Below are 15760 nucleotides of genomic sequence, written 5' to 3'. Positions count from 1 at the left end.
TGACTATTTTAAAGTTGTTGTTTTTTTGTTTTTTTTCTTTTTTGGGGTAAGCTAAGGCTACTTTTGTATAATTATTTAATCATTTGCTGAGCACAGGATCACTTCACTTTGTGTACTTATTTCATATATTTGGCTCCTTTATTTAGTGCTTGGCAACATTGGGATTGAGGTGACACGACATCAGTATTCCCCATCGGGTATTTATTTATGCTTCATGGCACACGAGTATGACCCACCCCCTCCCCCCTCTCCACGGTTAATCATGGTTACTTTCATATTAACTGCCCTCCAGGCCCCAATCACGGCATTCGTCGAAGTCCCTTTTTCTCTGAAGATAACTCCCGAATAAATCTGATAGATGATTTAGCCGCCACAGGACGACCGCCGAATAAAAAATGAATGAATCTGCTATAGTATCAGCAGCCATATATAGGACGACTAATTTGAACAACCGTGCATGTTCAATGTGTGACAATTAAAATGTGTGTGCGTGCCCCTACCAATGTCTACTAAGGATGGTGTGTGTGTGTGTGGGTGTGTGTACGTGGGTGGAGGGGGGGGGGGGCAGGGGAGGGAGGGGGTGATTCTGTGGACTCACCCCGAATCAAAAAATGTGAGTATCCTCCATACACCACCCACCCCGATTTTAACCGTAATGATGTCCGCTAGAACATTTAAACATCTCAGCCGCCATCCGATCCAACTGCTTTCTTAGAACGACCAATCAAGTGAAATTTAGTCTTAGGTCGAAAAAGACCAATTCAAAAATCCATGGCACACGAGTATGACCCTACCCCCTCCATCCACGCAGAGGAAAACAAACCAAATTAAAACAAAGAAATACAAGTAACAATGCAACTTCAAGAATTTTACCTGTAGGGCCTTAAGTGCTCGGGAAAGTAAGCCCCTATAGTAGTAGTCATGGTAATGGCTTTAAACAAAAATGATATTAAATAAATAAACACTTTGATAGTTTTCTCAAAAGACTGATTCAAACAATTAGTGAATTATCTCCCTTTTTGCTTCCGTGTCATCAAATCTGAAAACAATATTATCACACTTGCGCAATGCACTTGGACCGTCTGTGGTCACCTTAAGACTGACTTTTTGTTTGTTGGTCATCGTATAGTAGTGTTTATCTGCAATGGTCATCTTTAAATGGTTAAATTCTGAGGTCGCCCTTTTGCTGCATTTTACCTCATCGTTCATCATAAAACTTGAAGAATTCTTATCCAAAAGACGAGACGAAAAAAAAAAAAAAAAAAAATAGGGGGGGGGGGCTGTTATTTAAACATTAAATAAGTAATAAAAAAAAACAATTAAAACAAAGAAATACTAGTAACAATGCAACTTTGAATTTTACCTGTAGGGCCTATAGTGCTTGGGGAAGAATAAGGCTTAATCAAATGCATAGATCCATAGATGATCAACTTGTCTGCATGCACACTTCTTAGATCTCTGGATCAACTGCATTGATCTACACAATTTGTGTTCCTGTTATGTATAATCTGTATAATCAGACCCGTATTGGTTGCAATTGCTCCCTTTTTCTTTACAATGTTTTCTGTTTTACATACAGGGAGCTTGTGTGACCTCTAGCTATGAAGCAAGTTTCTGGACCTCTTGACTTGACTTGACTAAGCTGCTAAGGACAAGGTGTCCCTTAGCCTCGTTGAATAACCATCTCCATTCAAGTTTGTTTGTCGCTAGAGCAACTAGCAACAAACTTGAATTGACTCATTACTTTCTAATGATTTGAACACAAACAAGATGCGAAAAAAAAAAAAAAAAAAAAAAAAAAAGCCGGGAACATTATTGTTTTGTAAAAAATAGAACACAAAACTAAGTATAATGTATTTTTCTTTTTATTACTTGAGTATATCTGGTAATAAAACAAAACAAAACCCTGTTGAAATTCACTTGGTAACACTGAACTCAGGGAAATTGTGGCAAACTTTCACCTACTGTTTTTAAGTTAAACATGGAAAATGACAAAAATAACAGTAGTGAATAACAATGTCATGTAAACAATTTGACACAAAAAATCTGTATTTACTTCATGTATGGCATTTGCATGGAAGAGTATAAAGGACCTGGTAAAAAAAAGCTATTCCGCCCGGGCTGCAATCCGAGCGGATTACTATTTCGCCTGGATGGATTAGTAATCTGCCTGGGGCAAATTAGTAATCTGCCCGGGTGAATTAGTAATCCCCCCAGGGCAAATTAGTAATCCCCCAGGGCGAATTAATAATCTGCCAGCACAAATTAGTAATCCCCCCAGGGCGTATTAGTAATCTGCCCGCGCGAATTAGTAATCTGCCCGCGCGAATTAGTAATCTGCCCGGGGAATTAGTAATCCCCCAAGGGCGAATTAGTAATCTGCCCGCGCGAATTAGTAATCTGCCCGGGGAATTAGTAATCCCCCAGGGCGAATTAATAATCTGCCCGCACAAATTAGTAATCCCCCCAGGGCATATTAGTAATCTGCCCGCGCGAATTAGTAATCTGCCCGGGGAAATAGTAGACCCCCAGGGCGAATTAGTAATCTGCCCGCGCGAATTAGTAATCTGCCCGGGGAATTAGTAATCCCCCCAGGACGAATTAGTAATCTGCCCGGGGAATTAGTAATCCCCCCAAGGCGAATAAGTAATCTGCCCGCGCGAATTAGTAATCTGCCCCAGTGAATTAGTAATCCCCCAGGGCGAATTAGTAGTCCGCCCGGGCGAATTAGTAATCTGCCCGGGCGAATTAGTAATCCCCACAAGGGCAAATTAGTAGTTCGCCCGGCCTTTATACACTTCCTTACATTTGTACTCTCACCAAACGATAGAAAACAAATGAAACATATACTTTGCAAAACAAAATCATGTTTCAACTTAATTATAGTTAATCATTAAATTGCACATTTTGTGCAATTTGGTCTGGTATGCCATGGAGTAAAAGCAGGATGAACAATGCACATGGGTCAATCCACTCTAATCTCTCCATTTCGTGTGACATTTGAATAAACTGTGGGATATTAAAGAACGGCACGTTAATCCGGAGGTCGTTGGTTCGAATCCCACTCTAGTCAGTTCTTTGTTCAACCCCAAAAACCATTTACAAATTTACCCAGTCAGTTTCCCTTGTGGTTTATATGGATATTAAAGAAACTAAAGATTGTGCACATTGCAAACCACTTAAGCACTGTGCTTAACAAAGAACAAAACAAATGTCTTAGAATTTAAGTAATAACTTGGAACCATCTTCAAGGTTAATCAATTACATTTGTAGCACAGAGAGGTTGGATGGACATTTCATACCAAAATTAAGAAGAAGTGGTGATAATGATGAAATGATTCATACAAATGTTATACCTTTTTAATGTGGTCCCTGTTAAGAGTAGTTCCTATCAAAACCACACAACCTCGGTATTAAAGAAACTGCAGAGGATCATCTTTTGAGATGTTACCTTTGTTACATGAACACACTTGTCACAAAATATATTACAAACAAAACATACCTTATGTTTTAAACCCTTGAAAAGATAATAGTTGTTGGCTGATAACCATTCCAAAGAGGTTATGGGTGTGAGTGAAATAACCCTTGTGTACAATGTAAATCAATAAATTAAATGTTATTATCACTTTCCAGTCTAACAAAATAACACCTCTGTTCTTGTTATAAACATAATGTATTAAAGATGACCCAGTAATTAAAATGTATATTACCATTTGGTTTGTAAGCTGAGAGATGTACAAAGACACAAAAAAGGTACAAAATACTTCCCTTTTTTGTTAAATCTTGACCACACTCCAAAAGGCTATTATTCATAATCATATGTACCCATTAGTGTGGAAAGACACATATAGAATATAATAATTGTGGACTTGTTTTCATATCCTAAAGTCCTATCACCAATCTTAACAATCTCCCAACACTGATGTTTGAATTTCCTTTAATGTTTTGTTTTAAAGAAAAAGTACAGAATTGGTAATTATATATTGTTTTAAATATGTTAAAAAGAAAAAGAAAAAAATGCTCTTGGTTTGTGCTCGATATGAACATGCACAAAAACCCTGACAAAGCGGAAAGTGTTCTTTTTTGAGTGCTGTTTTCACTAAATTTGATGAAATTCGCACAGGTTAGTTTCTATTAGAAATGTTATTGTTTCTATTAGTGTTTCTATTGTTGTTTCTAATTGTTGGTTGTATTAGAAATGAGAGGAGTGGAAATAATTTACTCTTATCCAAATCGTCTACATACAATTTTCTAATTAGTGCCTGGGTAAAAAAACAAAAATGTAATTTACGGCAAACTACCTCTTTTTAATAACTACAAAAACAAAAAACAATAATATGACAATTTAGAGACATATTACAAAATAACACATGAAGGACTGTCTTGATAAACTTAAACACTTTTCTCTTCCTCACATTTATAAAAACTGGTAGATAATAGTCTTTTTGAACAAATGTTACTTATGTTAAATAAATTGTGATTATTCAAGATAGAATCATTTTTGTTTAGATACTATTATGTTAATTAAATATATAAAAACAAACACTTTTTACTATGTTGCACTGAGCTTATCATTATGATTCCAGAAATTCCAGGTACAATGTATGTAGAATCGATGAACATAATTTGGTTACAGACACAATTATCTTTTTGTGTTTGATTATTTTCTATTATAAACAAACTTTTAATTCTGATAAAAAAAAGAAGGGAAAAAAAGGAACTTTGCACTAAGCCAACTAGACCATAGTTTCTTGTTACTTTAAAGGGGCACTGTCGTCGTTGTCGTGATCATAGTCTGCTTGTGGCTGGATAGGAAACCCAGTTACTATACAGGAACGTGTGGACCGTCACATCAAAAAACTTAAGCTGTTAAGGGCGTTGCATTATTATTGCGTGCGTGCGTGCAGTAACTGGGTGAGAGTTCAGAATTTAACGTCTACAGACTCACTGTGATCAAAGACAGTTCCCCTTTAAAGCCATTGGACCCTTTCGGTACAGAAAAAAAAAAAAAAAGTTCACAGATTTACAAATAATTTACAGGGTTTACAGAAGGTAATGGTGAAAGACTTCTCTTGAAATATTATTCCATGAAATGCTTTACTTTTTGAGAAAACAGTAAAACAATGTAAATTCTCGTTAGCGAGAATTACGGATTTATTTTAAACACATGTCATGACACGGCGAAACGCGCGGAAACAAGAGTGGGTTTTCCCGCTATTTTCTCCCGACTCCGATGACCGATTGAGCCTAAATTTTCACAGGTTTGTTGTTTTATATATAAGTTGTGATACACGAAGTGGGGGCCTTGGACAATAGTGTTTACCGAAAGGGGTCCAATGGCTTTAATGTTCAAAAGAAAAAAATATTTATAGGTAATGACTTTATTTCTCAACAAAAAATGTTAGCGAAGAACATGTATTGGATACTTTGCATTTAAGAGTTTTAAATTGCCAATTGGTTTTGTATTTATTATGTATTTAATTGTTTTGTTATAGTTTGAGAAACACAAGTACCACCATTTCTCTAAAGTAACTTATTTAGATTTTGTTTTCCTATCAATAGCCACATAAAAATTATTTTTAACTTCTGAAGTTGCAAAAAACTGGGCCTAATTTCATAGAGCTGCTTAAGCACAAAAAAGTTGCCAAGCGCAACAAACTTAAGCTTACCAGAACAAGGTTACTAGCCAAAATAAAGTTCATTCAGTTGGTATTCTGCTCATTTTTGTAGATTTGTTCCGCTGAAGTCTCGAAGAACATGGGGTTCTTTTGAAAATGTTAACGCCTGCCACTCTAGTTTCCACGGCATAAGAAGTCACAAGGTTCCCGAAAGATTCCTGGACATTTGAATATGTGCGAGACTTGCACATTATTTCATTCTGGACAAGACTTAGATTAAAGTTTGTCATCAATAAACAGTTGTTAAATGGGAAAAAATCTGCATAAACCAAATAACCTTTGCTTAAAAGTTTCCAAACTGACACTCTGAAACGTATAACTATGGTTTCTGTGCCAATTAAGTTTTTTGTTAATAGTTTGGGACACTTCAGTACCAACATTTCTCCTAAATAATTTAGTTTTATTTTGTATTATCTTTTACTAATCACAATAATTTAATAATATAGTTTAATAACAATGTTCTTCAGTAATTTAACAGGCAGTGGATACTTTTGGTAATTACTCAAGAAGTACACTACCATAAAAACTTACTTGGCACCTGAGAGCTGCTGGTAGTATAACACATTGTGAGAAACGACTCCCTCTGAAGTAATGTAGTTTTTGAAAAAAAAAAGATAATTTCTCACTAAAAATAGTAAAATAGTTGAATCTGATATAGGCTTCAGGCATGAAGCCTTCTCAGGCATTTGAAACTTTCAAAGGTTTGTTATTTTATGAATATGTTGGGATATACCAAGTGGGGATACTAGTCTTTGACAATTACCAATAGTTACCATAAGTATACCCTGCCTTAAACCTAATCTGCTTTTGGTATATAAACACAAACTGAACAATTTATTAAACCAAGATTGACAAAATCAAACATAATGACAAAAAACCACTTCAGCTACAAAAACATTGATTTTTGGTTTCTAATTCTTTTCTACTTGTTTAAGACTGACAACTCTTAAAAAACAACAACAGCAACAGCTGGAACTTGGGAACAGGACATCAAAACCACATTTTGTGTAATTCCTTTACAACTATACAACAACAAAAAAATCAATAATTTGTAAGAAATGTCTGTTTCTCAACACCCAATGTCAGCATAGAACATGTATTATTGATAACTTAACTACCATTATTTTGTGTTTTAGAATTTTAATTTCGATGTTCTCCTTGGAATTAGACAAAAAAAAAAGCAGAAAATTTTGTAGAAATCTTTCATACCCCATTTACACTCTTTTGCTAGCATTGTGTGGAAAGTTATTGAGATTTTTCTTTCAAAGTGTTAAACTTAAAAGATGCGTTGCTGTATTTTTGAGTGTAAGGATTATAGTAAAACTATTTTCACAACCGAACAAATTTAAGGTTACATGTTTGTGTTACAAACAACTTACATCAGTGACTGTAAATACACACACTATTATTTAAAAGTTTTTTTTTTTATGATTGGGTAACTTGTGTGCAATCTTTGTGATCACTGGATTCAGAGCCTTTAATTGTAATCTATGCATTGAGTATCTTCTGGGTCACAAATTTACCAATGTGTGACCATTTTGCGACTGACTATAAACCAACCTTTTACTCTCTTGAATAAAAGACTGGCATGTATTCATTTTATTTTTGATTAACTGGCATCAATCCTTGACATATTGTATTACAGAACTGGTGGTGCATCCTGGGTGCATCAATATAGTTATCTAATGTTTGAATTTACTTTGGCTCATATCAGGCAATGCATCTTTAAAGTAACAAGAATATAGAAAATGAATAGGGGAGAGAGGAGCACTGTATAAAACAGAGAGTGGGAAATGATAGTTTCACACTAGTGGTTGAAAATGAAAAACCTAGCTCAAGTAGTAACTACAAAATAACAACCACTAGTTTGAAACTAAGAACATGTTTCCCCTCTCCTTTTGGAATATTCTCCTCTCTTTAACCCGATCATTAAATACTTTTGATTTAACTAAAACAATCTTTTGCTCCCTTGACACCTTGAATTTTTCAGAAGCTCTGGGTGTTTGTCAAGAAAGTTCTCCACTTGCACTTTACCTGTGAAAAGAAAATTGTCACTTAATAACAGGTTTAACTCAATGTATTGATCAGTATGCTCTGATCGTCTTCAGGAGAAAACCAAACTCTGATACAGCATATGAGTCCTGTTTTCTCTTGAAGATGATCAGAGCATATTAATTAAAATGTCTAGTTGTTAAACCATAGAGTATGGTTAAACCATCTGACTTTTTTCACAACCACCTGAAACTCATTGAGATATTTACATGGTGTTACTGCAAAACTTTATATTAGATTGTATTTCCGTCATGCTAAATTTTAAATCCTACTTAGGGACCATGGATAAACTAAGAACGCAGCCGCCCGCGGTCAGACTCGTTCTAGAACGAGTCCGTCCCAAAATTGTCACGCGCCCATCCCAAGATGGATTAAGAGCTTCACTGATTTTTAAGGTCCCTCATTATCGAACTAGTGTTCGTGCCTTTTGTTGTTCAGATTACATGGACAAGGCAGCTCGCAAGTAAGCCACGAAGGGGTGAAGGATTAGTGTTTGCGGTCTAGCTCAGGTATACACCAGACAATGGGTTGGAGATGTCCATGTACAGCCAACCCTCGAGTTTGCCAAAGCCAATACAATAACATGCTACTGCCATAACAAGTTGAAGTGGTGGCTATTATTCTTAAATTTGAAATCATCGCCAACTTATTTTGTATCTACATCTAATTATTACATTAGGACCCGTGTTTACAGAGATGATTACACTCACACGATTTGTTCATAAAGGTACCGCGAAATCATGCTGACCGGCTCGCAATCACACAAAACACAACGCAAAATTACATCGTAGACCACAAACACACTATATCCAGCGACACACTCACACACAGTGTTTTCAATATACCGGCCTAGTAGTCTTGGTACTTTGCGTGCAACAAACTATAATGCAAGAAACATTGAACGCTAGAGGGCTTTCCTAAACAGTGTGATAGCGGGAGAGCCGCCCTCCGTTGGAAAAATTGCGCAACAGTTTACGAAATTAGTTACAACCGCCTTGAGATTAAGACTTTCGGGAAAATCTGGTGTCCGAAAATTGCAATACTAACCAGCGCACAACATTGGCGCCGTTGCTGGCACATTGGGCATGTCAACAACGTGGTGAATTTTCAGCAGTTCCTTGGGAATATTTAGCGTGTTTAAGAAAAACTACATAACGTGTTGGCTTCATTGTTCAAACATGAAACATTTTGGATACCTTGGATGTACAAAAAAGGTATAGTTTTACTGTTTAATCTAAGATGTTTTTCCTATTGATTTTGTTTTATTCTGTTGTATTTTGGGGGATTATTTTGCATGGCGGTCGTGCAAAGACGCAATATTTTTTATTTTTTAATCGGTGGTTGTGTTTTGACTTATTGCGTGAAAAGGGCTAGGATTAAACTTTTTGTAACTTGAAAAAAACTAGTCAAAATATAAACTAGATCGGAGACACAGTTATTATAATTTACATGGATCTTTGGTTGTTGTTTATTTATTGAAACGACAGTTTACGTAAATTGCGCTGGAAACAACTTGGGTTTATATCTACCCAGATAAGCCGATTATAACTACACAGTGGTTTTCGGCCTCACCATTGTTCCTTTGTTATACAGTGGGTCTTCCTCAAGACCCGGTGGTTGAGACAAACGCATTCCACTCCGTAGATTTTCTTTTGTTCAATATGTCACGCGAAGGAACGCGTCGCGACGCGATCGTTCCCGTGACATAGTTTATCCATGGTTCCTTATATGAATCTAATCATCTGTGACAAATGAATTCCCATCACATGTGTTATTTCTGACTGAGCAGGGTATATAAAGACCTGCTGTGCTCTCAGTATACATGTGCTTTGTCCTTTCTGCACAGGCAGGTATTCTATTGATTCCTGGTTATCTAACATAATTCATGGGACTAGAAGAGATTCTATTGTTCCTTGGAATCTCATTTTTGAGTAGTACCACTTTCTTGGTAGAGGACAAAATGAGTTGGTGCTGAGGTAAGCCCTACATAATGCCCCCTTGACTGGGAATGTTTATTAACATTGTTTAATTATTCAAATATCAATCAAGCAAATATTGTGTCACTCCCCAAAATCTTAATATAAACATTTTCTAGGGAGTGACACAGGAATTTGTTTCATGAAATAACTTTTTTTTTCAAGATTACAACTTTTAACAGTGCAGCCAAACATATTTTCACTTTAAATTTTAATAATTCAACTAAGGAATTTCCAAATAACTAGGTATACTTTCAAACATCCTTCTATGCAAGATGACTGTTGATTTTAGCTATTCAGGATAGTTCTTTGTTTTTAACAAAACATTTTAATACATATAGTTGTGTTGCACTTACTTGGCAATGACCCCTTTGCGCCCTCGGCTTTCTTGTCCATAATGAACGAATAAAATTCGTTTTTTTACACATTTTTTATCTTTGCTGCTCCACTGATGATATTTTCGCACTGTAACGAGAATATAAAGAAAGTTTGGGTATTTTGAATAAAGTTTATTCAGAAATAAAGATCATGTGAATAACAATTGGAAGTTATGACAAACAAGTTTCAATCATATCCTTTGTTTACACTCACTACCGGGAAAACCGTGCTATGAGCTGGTTCGCGTTTTAGCAACTTGTTTTTTAGATTTTGTCCACTCGTATCTTGGGCATTTCCGAAAGGCATTTGTTTATTTATAGGTAATAACACGTCCCTGACAATCTAGTATGCTCCACACAACTTTTACAGCCTTTAGTATAACAGAGCCTTTTATGGATGGATGTATGTATTGTAGCGGCGGTGCCAATCGACCGGCAAGGGGGGGGGGGGGCGCCAGAATGACTCCCCATCAGAGCAACACTGACAGCCCCTGTAGGTCTTTCAGGCGACGCGTGCCGGAGAGGGCGGGCTCTGTTTTTTGCCAGTTCTTATTTTGGAAAGTTCATGTGTTCTGAAGTTAAATAAAGCAACGAAGAAAAAGACCACAGTCAGTATTTGTAAAACCTAGTGTTATTTAAAACTGTGTTAGAAGCAAACCCACGGTCAACGCTACAGTATATTGCATAAATACACCAAAGTTCTGGAAATCACAACAGTAAACATGCACTGATGTCACGCAGCAATACCCTTTCAATTAAAACAGAGACAAGGCCTATGAACCACAAGTTTGTAGGTTTTTCACTCAGGCAATTGGTCCCCCCCCCCCATGTGAGACGGCAAATAACGCATAACGAATGGTTTAATAAATTAATTAGACTGCTAAATTATGTACCTGCCCCCTCTTTCCCCCTACCCCTTCCCAAAATGAAAATGTCTGGTTGTATGTCAAAGCCTGATGGGGTTGTGGGTTAAAAAATACTTGAATGGAAGTACAAGTGCACAACTACTATATCCGTATATCTACGATTGATAGGTCAGAATAGCTACTCAGAAATTTAACAAATAAGGAAAATGCTTTTACCTTTTAGACGGGTCGACATACATGTCAATCGTTTCTTGGGGCTGTGGATTCTTGTGGCCAAGTGCTGCCTTTGTCTGCGGCGAAGAAAACATATACACATTCAGTTGCTCGTAAATGGACCAGAGTCATATGCACACCAAAAGAGTGACATAAAGCCATGGTAATATGAGACTTTCTTATATACTTTTACGACCACAATTGAGGCAATATTGACAGAGGCTTAAGCGAGACACTTGACACCTAGAGCAACAATAATCCTAAACAGATGAATGAGCGCTTCCTTGAATTTCTTCAAAACTGTGGCTTACAACAGATGGTCACCTTTCCAACTAGAGGTGAAAACACATTGGACTTGTTTCTCACTAACCGTCCTTCCTTGGTGAATAAGTGTACTCCCCTACCAGCAATTGGAGATCATGAAATTGTTTTCACTGATTTGGGTGTCACACCCCAAAGGTGCAAGCCAGTGAAGCGAAAAATTAATTTATGGAAAAGAGCCAGTACGGAGAGCATGAAGGAGGAATGCTGCAAGTTCCAGAAAGAATTTGTTGATAAGTACGATGTTACTAGTCCAATTTCCCAGATGTGGTTTGACATCAAGTCAGCATTGCTCACCATCCTGGATAAAGGTGTTCCTTCTAAAATGTCATCAACAAGGTTCAATCAACCCTGGATCACAACCTCACTGCGACGTTTAACCCGACGTAAAAAGCGGAGTTTTACCAAAGCCAGGAAGACCAAAAAGCCAAAGGATTTCCAGCGCTACCAACACTTAAAGAAGGCTACAAGGTCTGCCTGTAAACATGCATACAGTGAGTACCTCAACAACATCATCAGCCCTGAGTCGACAACTAACCCAAAACGATTCTGGGGTTTCATCAAAAGCAAAAAATGTGACAATTCTGGTGTCTCTCCACTAAAGGCAAGAAATGGAGTTACGTACTCGGACAGTTTGACAAAAGGACGAAGACAAGGCAACCATCAAAAACAAAGGCACAAGTCTTTTACTGTGTCATCCGAAGGAGTTAAAAAGTTACTTGATGGTCTTAAAATCCATAAAGCAGCTGGTCCGGATGGTATACCATCCAGGGTATTGAAGGAGTTGTCAAAGGAACTTGCTCCAGTGCTTGCTTTATTCTTCCAAGCTCCTATCAATCAAGGTGTCTTACCGGAGGAATGGAAGGAAGCCAACGTCACCCCCATCTTCAAAAAGGGAGAGAGGAATAAGCCAGAGAACTAGAGACCTGTGTCACTGACTTCCATAACCTGTAAGATGCTGGAGCATGTGCTATGCAGCCAGATCCTGAACCACTGCGACAGAAACCACATTCTCACCAATGCTCAGTTTGGATTTAGGAAACGGCGCTCATGTGAAACACAACTACTGTTGACCATCCAAGATCTTGCTAGTTCCATTGATGCCAAAGGCCAAATAGATGTCATCCTACTAGATTTTTCAAAAGCCCTTGACAAGGTGCCACATCAAAGGTTGCTACACAAGCTCAATTACTATGGAATTGATGGCAACATAAGTCAGTGGGTCAGCAATTTCCTAGAAAACCGCACTCAACAAGTCATCTTTGATGGAGCTACTTCAGTCCCTGCACCAGTCCTATCTGGAGTGCCACAAGGAAGTGTTCTTGGACCATTGGTGTTCCTGCTGTTTATAAATGACCTTACTGACTGTGTCTCACAGGGCACAACAGCCAGATTAGTTGCAGATGACTGTATCCTGTATCGTAACATCAAGACAGAGGAAGATGCATCTATATTGCAGCCAGACCTGGACCACCTTCAGCAATGGGAGAGTGACTGGAAAATGGAGTTCCACCCAAAGAAGTGCCAGGTTATCCATGTCACCAACAGAAGAAAGTTCATCAAGCAAACATACACAATTCACAACCACACTCTGGAAGAAGTCGACTCTGCAAAATATCTTGAGGTGAACATTCACAAAACCCTAAGCTGGAATAATCACATCAACAGCATCACCAACAAAGCAAATTCCATAAGGGCTTTTCTGCAGCGCAACATACACCAGTGTCCCAGGAAAACAAAGGAGCTGTGCTACAAGACCCTAGTGCGCCCTATTGTAGAGTATTCCACAAGTTAGAAATGGTGCAGCGGCGCTATGCATGCTTTGTGCTTGGAGACTACCGAACAACAAGGAGTGTAACTGCCATGATCAGCCAACTTCAGTGGACCACACGTCAAGAACGGCGTGCACAGGCCAAGGCAGTTATGATGTATAAGATTGTGAACAACCTGGTTGACGTCCCACACACATTTCTAGCTCCATGCACCGTTTCTCTGAGGGGTCATTCTTACAAATACATGATACCATTCATTAGGACAGGGGTCTACACACAGTCATTTTTTCCCAATAGCATTAGGATATGGAACAATCTCCCGGTAGACCTGATCAACTGTACTACTCTTTCTAGTTTTAAGCAGGGTGTACCACCGGCTACTCCTCAACAAGCTATATAAGATGACAAATGACTTTCACCTGATCAAACTGATACAACTGCTACTGGAAAACAGGCACTTCTTTGTCGAACTAAATGGAAAGCGCAGCAGATGGAGGAAACAAAGGAATGGCCTGCCCCAGGGTAGTGTCCTTGCACCTGTGCTGTTCAACATCTACACTAATGACCAACCAGTGTCCCAAGGAACAAGGAGCTTCGTCTATGCTGATTACCTTGGGATTGCAGCCCAGAGCACCAACATAGATAACATCAAGGCCACCCTCACATCAGCTCTAGACAACCTCACTACCTATTACACGGACAACCAACTGAAGGTAAATCCTACCAAGACCCAGATAAGCCTGTTCCACCTACGTAATCGTGATACTGGGAGGAAACTGTGCTTGATATGGAACAGCGTCCACCTGGAAAACTGCAACTTCCTTGTTTACCACGGCGTGACCCTGGACCGGATGCTCTCGTACAAGCAGCACATTGATAAAGGTGAAAGGTAAAGTGAGAACCAGAAACAACCTCCTTTGCGGAAACTAGCAAACTCATCATTGGGTGCCAAAGCATCCATGCTCTGGACAGCTGATCTCACGCTTTGCTACTCTGCTGCAGAGTATGCCTGCCCTGTCTCGGAAAGATCCTCTCACGCAAAAAAAGTTGACCCCTGGCTCAGCGACAGTTTCAGATCCATCACTGGCTGCTTAAAACCAACTAATGTTGACAGCCTCCATGTCCTGGCTGGCATTGCCCCACCTGGTATACGTAGGTCAGTAGCCAGCGGTACCGAGCGCCTCGGACAAACCAAAGACATAGGCCATCCATGTCATGCCTACCAACCAGCTCCCAGTCGTCTACAGTCAAGGAGAAGCTTTCTTCACTCAGTTGAACCACTGACAGTTTCTCCTGAAGTGGCCAGACTTGCACTGTGGGAGAAGAGGTGCATCAACAGTCACCATCAGGAAAAGCTGCCCCTCCCAACTAAAGCACAGCTACCCTCCGGACATAGGCAGGACTGGAGAACATGAAAGTCCCTCAATAGACTACACACAGAGGTGGGACGATGCAAGACAAACATGAAGAAATGGGGATATATCGCCGATGATGACACCAATTGCGATATGGCACAGAACCCCAATCTATGCCACACCTTCTTGAAAAGCACGAGTACCCCATGAGCGACGGGTGCGAGGGACAATAAGTTTAACAGATTGTGATGACTGCAGGTTCCGTGTTGGTGTGTGGCGTGGCAAGGCGTCAATGAGGTACTCAGGTGCTCGTCCACAAAGTGTGTGAAAAGCCAGCAGCAAAACCTTGAAAGTGATGCGATCACACACAGGCAGCCAATGAAGGGACTTCAGAACTGGACTGATGTGATCATAGCACTTAGTTAACGTCACCAATCGAGCTGCAGCATTCTGTAGTCGCTGAAGCCTGTTTAGTTGATACTGCGGGATGTTGTGAAGGAGGGAATTGCAAAAATCCAGTCGAGATGAAATCAATGCATGCACAAGTTGTTCAGTTGCTGTACGGTTCAAATATCTGCGAATAAATCCAAGATTTTGCAGGTGAAACCTTACTGACTTGGATATGCTGGAGATGTGGTCATTGAATGTTAGCTGGGAATAAAAAATTACACCAAGGTTACGGCATGTCAACAAATGGGTAATGTTAGCAGATCCTATTTGTATTGACGGGATGTTGATTTTATTGATATTGAGCTTGGTGCCAAATATTAGATGAAATCTGATTTTGATTCATTCAGCTTCAAAATATTGGCAGTTAATTAACCATGTTCTTATCTCGTCAATACATGCCTCAAGTCTTTTCATGGCAGAGGATGCGCTGGGCTGCACTGGATCAAAGGACACGTAGAGTTGTAGATCATCTGCATAGCAATAATACTGGATGCTATGTTTCTGGATTATTTGACCGATTGGGCTGGTGTAGATAGAGAACAGCAAAGGGCCGCCGACAGACCCTTGCGGGTTCTTGATATACACTGACTGGTGACGATCAGTGAGATAGGATTGAAACCATGTTAGAGCTGTGCCTGAGATCCCAAGAGTAGATAACTGGTTAAGGAGCTAGTCATGATCCACAGTGTCAAAAGCAGAT

At 38.9% G+C, this 15760-nt stretch overlaps 1 protein-coding gene and 1 pseudogene across 1 annotated transcript in view; both read right to left on the bottom strand.

Moving 5' to 3' along the window:
- Positions 1–15760, bottom strand: part of LOC139938018 (adhesion G-protein coupled receptor G7-like) — a 244279-nt gene that overhangs the window by 99292 nt on the left and 129227 nt on the right. The window lies entirely within an intron of this gene.
- LOC139938020 (uncharacterized) overlaps positions 1821–15760 on the bottom strand; it is a 33597-nt pseudogene continuing 19657 nt past the window's right edge.

Source organism: Asterias amurensis, chromosome 6, assembly GCF_032118995.1.
Source record: "Asterias amurensis chromosome 6, ASM3211899v1".
Lineage (NCBI taxonomy): Eukaryota > Metazoa > Echinodermata > Asteroidea > Forcipulatida > Asteriidae > Asterias > Asterias amurensis.
The sequence above is the reverse complement of the archived record's forward strand: the minus strand, read 5'-3'. Positions and strand labels throughout refer to the sequence as shown.